Source organism: Hemiscyllium ocellatum, chromosome 35 (genome assembly GCF_020745735.1).
Source record: "Hemiscyllium ocellatum isolate sHemOce1 chromosome 35, sHemOce1.pat.X.cur, whole genome shotgun sequence".
Classification (NCBI taxonomy): Eukaryota; Metazoa; Chordata; class Chondrichthyes; order Orectolobiformes; family Hemiscylliidae; genus Hemiscyllium; species Hemiscyllium ocellatum.
The window spans coordinates 11,157,969-11,164,868 of NC_083435.1; the positions used below are offsets into that span (position 1 = coordinate 11,157,969).

General features: G+C 42.5%; 1 protein-coding gene across 1 annotated transcript in view; it reads right to left on the reverse strand.

The window, feature by feature from the left end:
- The window catches only part of LOC132832959 (uncharacterized), a 50,776-nt gene extending 48,685 nt beyond the window's left edge, over positions 1–2,091 (reverse strand). Inside the window, exons 1-2 of the mRNA XM_060851206.1 lie at positions 1,947–2,091; positions 1,578–1,650 (exon numbers count right to left, since the gene is read on the reverse strand). The gene's annotated coding sequence lies outside the window, so the exon portion shown is untranslated. The remainder of the gene's footprint in view (positions 1–1,577; positions 1,651–1,946) is intronic.
- Between the last annotated feature and the right edge of the window lie 4,809 nt (positions 2,092–6,900).

Sequence of the window (6,900 nt, forward strand, 5' to 3'; positions counted from 1 at the left end):
AGTTTGGGGATATCAAATTAGGAATTTCTGGGTTCTGGGTACAAGACAGCAGGATTGGAGAGGCACAGAAGCGTTAGGAGACTGGCAGAGATGTCATGATTTGGAGATGCTGGTGTTGGATTGGGGTGTACAATGTTAAAAATCACACAACATCAGGTTTTACATAACTTCATGCAGTTTTTGAGCTCAGAGTTTTACATGAATGTATGCAGTTTTTGAGCAAAGGGCAATGTAACTCTGCAAGTACAAATTCACCCCACAAACTGTATGTGTGCATGTGGGTCTTTGTCTGTGTTTGTGTGTGTCTGTCTGGGGTGGGGTTTGTGAGTGTGAGAAAGCGTGTGTGTGTGTTTGTGTGTGTAGTGAGTGCAGAGTGTCTGTGAGGGGGGTGCATGTGTGAGTTTGGGCGTGTGTGTGTCTATAAGGGTGCATGTGGGTGTCTGCATTCACGTCTGTGTGTACCTGTGTCCGTGTGTATGTGAGAGTGTGTGTATGTAGGAATATCTGTGTGTGTGTGTAGTGCAATGGTGATCACCTGTAATGTGACATGAACCCAAGGTCCCGGTTGCGGCCCTCCCTATGGGTACCGAACTTAGCTATCAGCCTCTGCTTGGCCACTTTCCTCTGCTGCCTGTCCCAAAGTCCACCTTGGAGGATGGTCACCCGAAGGTCTGAGGCTGAATGTCCTGGAGCACTGAAGTGTCCCCCAACTGGGAGGGAACCCTCCTGTCTGTTGATTGTTGTGCGGTGCCCATTCATCCGTTGTCGTAGCCTTTGCTCGGTTTCCCCAATGTACCATGCCCCAATGTACCATAACACACACACACACACACACACACACACGGACATAGGTACACACAGATGCACACACACACCCTTACAGACACACACACTCCCCCACTCACATATGCACCCCCTCACAGACACTCTGCACTCACTACACACAAACACACTTTCTCACACTCACAGTCCCCACCCCAGACAGACACGCACAGACTGACAAAGACCCACATGCACACATATATTTTGTGGGGTGAATTTGTACTTGCAGAGTTACATTGTACTTAGCTCAAAAACTGCATGAATTTATGCAAAACTCTGTTATCTCACTTTTTGGATTAGAATCAATCTAAACATCAGGTCATAGACAGAACAGAGGGGGGCCAACACCTTCAACATATTGTCTAGCTGTCACCATTATTAACAGCTAACCCAAGAATGCAACTTTTACAAAAAAAGGTTTTGTGATTTACACATGAAAGAAGTGAAACTATCACTGTATTCTAACAGATGAAAGGCTTAAGAGACAATCAATTTTTCAATGTATAATTTCAGTTACATCACACTGCAAATTTTGGCTATAAATTCTGTGTTACGATCGAGCCCTCCACTATCACCTGATGAAGGAGCGTCGCTCCGAAAGCTAGTGTGTTTCCAATTAAACCTGTTGGACTATAACCTGGTGTTGTGTGATTTTTAACTTTGGCAGAGATGTCAATTGGGACAGAGGTGGAAGAGTTTTAGTCGAGTACAGATTTGAGGGTGGAATGGGAAGATGAGCGAGGAGTAGAACTCACCAGGTGCAATTGTTCTCACCAGTCGACGAGATATGATCAGCAAAGAGTGGGGAATGACATTGCTGGCTGTAACCTTGGGGGCGAAACAGACAACTGGTAACTCCGAGGTTAGAATGTGTCCACTTGGAAAACTGACACATTTCCGTCCAGTTTCACCAAGAACAAGGTTCGCAATACCACCCTGAACCAGACACGAGCCACCCAAGGACCACACCAGCCCATAACATTGTGGGAACGTAGAATTTTTTTTAAAAACCTGAATTAAAGACACCGAATGGTCCACAAACCCGACACTGCCGCGTGAACCCACTGATCGTTTTTACAAAATCTCTAGCATTTAACATCTTCACAAAACTGTTTCAAACTTACCCCGATTGCTTTTCTGACTAAAACATCTTTAAATTAAAAACTGTGTTCCGCCGATTGTACGCCTTTGGGTAAAGTTCATAACAACGCCCGAATTGAATGCAAGTTTCGCTTTCATCTTCCGCATCAGCCAACTCTCATTGCTGTTCTCTCCGCCCAACAGCAGATGGCACTTTAGAGGGAATGTTTCAGGAGTCGACCTGATGTGGGGGTGGATCCAGAGTGAAAGAGGAGGGTGTTATTGTAAAACTCTTGAGTTTTGAACGTCAGATTTGAGCTTATGCGGAGAGAATGATCCTTTCCTCTGCAATCCAATAAGAATTAGCGCGGTGTCTTTATGGGAGTTACGTTATTAGATAGGGCTCACTGGAATGGTCAAGTATAGGAAAGTCATTTGAAGGTCACCATGAAGCATGATGTTACAGTGACATGATAGCAGTGGCTATACAAGAGTGGTCTTATAGGAGTCCAGTCACCTCATAGATGTTGGAGAGGCGGTGTTAGACTGGGGTGTACAAAGTTAAAAATCACACAACACCAGGTTATTGTCCAACAGGTTTATTTGGAAGCTCTAGCTTTTGGAGCATCGCTTCATCTGGTGGTTATGGAGTGTCATTGTATCCTATAATATGGGCTGTAATCTAGTGTTGTGTGATTTTTAACATTGTACCTTAGAACTGTGCCTGTATCTTCAGAATGACCTTATAGCAACATATGTAATAAAGGCTGACCTTATAGGATGGTATTGTAGGTCATCTTCTAGGAATGAGCTTATAGAAGTGGCTTTAAGTGAGTGACATTATAGAAGTAATGATGAAGTCACCACAGCCCTACTGTCTCATTAAAGAGACAGAGAGAGATACAACTGCTGGTGGTTTAACCTGAGGATCACCATGCCTGATGACAGAGCAGCGATCTTCAAGCTAGTGCTTCCAAATAAAGCTAGCAATGTGTGATTTTCAACAAGGTTAAGAAAGAAAGTCATAGAGACGTACACCATGGAAACAGACCCTTTGGTCCAACTTATCCATGCCGACCAGATATTCTAAACTAATCTAGTCCAATTTGGCAGCACTTGGCCCATATCCTTCTAAATGCTTCCTACTTATATACTCATCCAGGTGACTTTTAAATGTACTTTGTGGTGACTTTAGCTCATGCTGTTGTTATCAGTCTGCATTGATCCCCAAAAACTTGTGGTATCCACAGGAATTACCTAATATGAGTGAATTTATAAGAATGGGCTTATAAGTGAAACCTCTTACAAATTACCTGAGAGGAGTGGGCCATTAAGAATGGGCTTCGAGAAAATATCAGTGTGTTGTAGGAAGGCTGATAATGATTGGTCTGTAGGAGTGAGTGATTTACAGCTAGCTCTTATGTTCTTATTTTGTTTAACTGGCCCTAGAATGTGGGTGTTGCTGGCTTGGCCAGCATTTATTGCCAATCCCCAATTACCCTGGAGAATGACCACATACCTTCTGGTGACCATCTTCCAAGGTGGATTTTGGGACAGGCAACAACGAAAAGTGGCTGAGCAGAGGCTGATAGCCAAATTTGGTAGCCATGGGGATGGCCTCAACCAAGACCTTGGGTTCATGTCACACTACAGGTGGCCCCATTGTACTATACAGTAAACACACACACACACACACACACACACACACACACATCTCTCTCTCACACACACTCACACATACACTCCCACACACTCTCTCTCACAGATTTAACCCCCCTTACATTCACATTCACACACATATACAGACCCTCTCACAGACATTTGTAAACCCACCACCACCCCCCTCCTCAACACACACATACACATGCACACTTACACATGTAAGTTTGTGGGGTAAATTTGTACTTGTAGAATTTTACTTTGCTCAAAAACTGCATGAATCCATGTAAGATTCTGTAAATCTGTTTTTTAGATTAGAATCAGTCTGACAATTGTGGCACTGACAGTCTCATAGGGAGTGAACACCTTCAATACTTTACCTGGTCTGACATGGCACCAATTATAGAGCCATAGAGATGTACAGCATGAAAACAGACCTTTCCATCCAAACCATCCATGCCGACCAGCTGTTCCAACCCAATCTAGTCCCACCTGACAGAACCCAAACATGAAGTCATGAAAAATAAATTATATTTGACAAACCTGGATATGATTTGTTGCATAGATAAATGAGAACCAATGGATTTTCAGAAGATTTTTGATAAGGTTCCAGACAACAGGCTAGTAAGTAACATTAGAGAGCATGGGATTGAAGTGATTATACCTGTACAGATTGAGAATTGGTTAACAGACAGAGAGTAGGTATGAATACATTATTTTCAAGTTGGTAGGCTGTGATCATTGGAATACCACAAAGATGTTGTGAGCAAATCATTTGGATAACCTTAATGCAGAGGCCAGTTTCAGTATTTCCAGATTTACTAATGACGCAGAATTAGGCTGGAATACAAGTTGTGAGGAAGATGCCAAAGGCAAGAAGGGCACTTGAGCAGACTAAGTCCACACATAGCGGACGAAAAATAAAGTAAGTGTAATGGCATCCATTTTGGTAGAAAACACAAAAAAAAGTTCTTAAATGGTGAGAGGTTGGCAAATACTAATTGTTAAAGTGCACTTTTAAAAAAGGTTTTGTGATTTACATATGAAAGAACCGAAACCAACATGGTCATTTTAAAAGATGAGACTTAACAAACAATCTGGCTCTTTTTCAATACATAATTTCAATTACATCACACTGTAAACTTTTGCTATAAATTCTGTGTCTTACAATCTTATTCTCCACAATCACCTGATGAAGGAGCAGCGCTCTGAGAGCTAGTGCTTCCAAATAAACCTGTTGGACTATAACCTGGTGTTGTGTGATTTTTAACTTTATAACCCTGGAGAAAGTAATGGATTGTTATCCTGGTGTGCTGCAGTCCATGGGGTGTAAGGGACAGCCACAGTGCTATTAGGGAGGGAGTTCCAGCATCTAGTAACAGTGAAGGATACATTGTTACAATGAAAGGCCACTCACCCATCAGGTACTGTTCATTGAAAGAGTTCAGTTGTTATTTGCTTCTCCTCATTGGCCACAATGTATTGGGATCCAGAAACAATGAGAGTGCAAAATAAACTGTAAGATGGACACACCGTCCATTCTTTCTCAGAGCTTTCCAGCACAAACCTACACTTTCATTGAGAGCCCTGACTTTCAATGTGTAATAATTCCTTCCTCCTTCTCAGACTCAGCTCATCTGATGCTAAAATCCTTATCTGCACCTTTCATCCCAGATGTTATCAGTCCCCTGCTGTCTTCATCAGCTTCCTGCATTCCATCGACTTCATCCAAATTTCTTCTGCCCATTGCACCAAACCCTGTTCAACTATCACACCACAATGACTCTCAAATTCTCATCCTTTTTTTCAAATCTCCCAATTTCCAAAACATCTTCCAGCCCTACTTCCTTGGCCTCTTCAGGATCCCTGATTTTGATAACTCCACCAGTTTGACAAATTTCAGTTTTCTTTGGGAACGTAACTGGCTCAGTGAGAACCAGCAGTTCCAAGGCTTTGACAAGGTGCTACCAAAAAATAACGACACAAAATGAGGAGATATATTCCTAATCAATCTGTTTGAAGACGCTATCACATCTCTGGAGCAGGTATGAATGAACCCCAGGCCTCCAGTCTCAGAGATAGGGACACTACTATTGTGTTACAAAAGACTTAATATAAAATGAAAGCTGATCAAAATTGTTTTATGTGTCTTGTGCCACGTTTTGTTTGATAAAGAATACAGGAGCCTTCCATTGTTACAGTTTTTGAAGCATATTCACTATTGCAATGTAGGAGATATGACAATCAATTTCTGCACAGCAATCTCTCACAACCAACAATGTGATTAGAACCCGATTGTCTGTTTTTTATGATCTTCAGTACTGATCAGGATGCTGTGGAGAACTTTCTTGTGAAACAGTACTGTGGGTTATATATACCCAAGCAGTTTTAAGTTAAAGTGGCCATAGATTTTACAGAGATGACTGGTGATGGTTTGATCTCAGGGTCACCACCAGGCAAGGATAGGAGCTGAGAAGGTCCTTCATTGTCACCTCAGCTAGCACAGGAATTAAATCCATGTTGTTGGTCCCTTTGCATTGCAAATCAGCCTTTCAGTCAAATTGGGACTTCACTTTAATGTCTTATCTGGAAAATGGCACTTCTGAAAGTTTGGCTTCCTTCAGTACTGGGCTACTGTCAGCCTGGACTCACGTGCTGAACTTTTGACTCCACAACATCAGGAGCGCAGGTTCAGGGGTAGGGTGGAGCTGCTACCACTGATCCACAGTGAACTAAGCTGGCAAAAACTGTAAAAATGCTTCGGTTTATTTTAGAGTGTTGACGGTGCTACAGTGGGAGACTGGTGAGCAAGGTTAGATCTCATGGAATACAGGGAGAACTAGCCATTTGTATACAGAACTTGCTCAAAGGTAGAAGACAGAGGGTAGTGGTGGAGGGTGTTTTTTTCAAACTGGAGGCGTGTGAGCAGTGGAGTGCCACAAGCACTGGTGGTGGGTCCACTGCTTTTCATCATTTACATAAATGAGTTGGATGTGAGCATAAGACGTATAGTTAGTAAATTTGCAGATGACACCAAAATTGAAGGTGTAGTGAACAGCGAAGAAGGTTACCTCAGATTACAAGTGAGCTGGACCAGATGGGCCAATGGGCTGAGGAGTGGCCAGTGGAGTTTAATTTAGATAAATGCGAGGTGTTGCATTTTGGCAAAGCAAATCTTAGCAGGACTTATACACTTAATGGTAAGGTCCTAGGGAATGTTGCTGAACAAAGAGACCTTGGAGTGCAGGTTCTTAGCTTCTTGAAAATGGAGTCACAGGTAGATAGGATGGTAAAGAAGGCATTTAGTATGCTTTCCTTTCTTGATCAGAGTATTGAGAA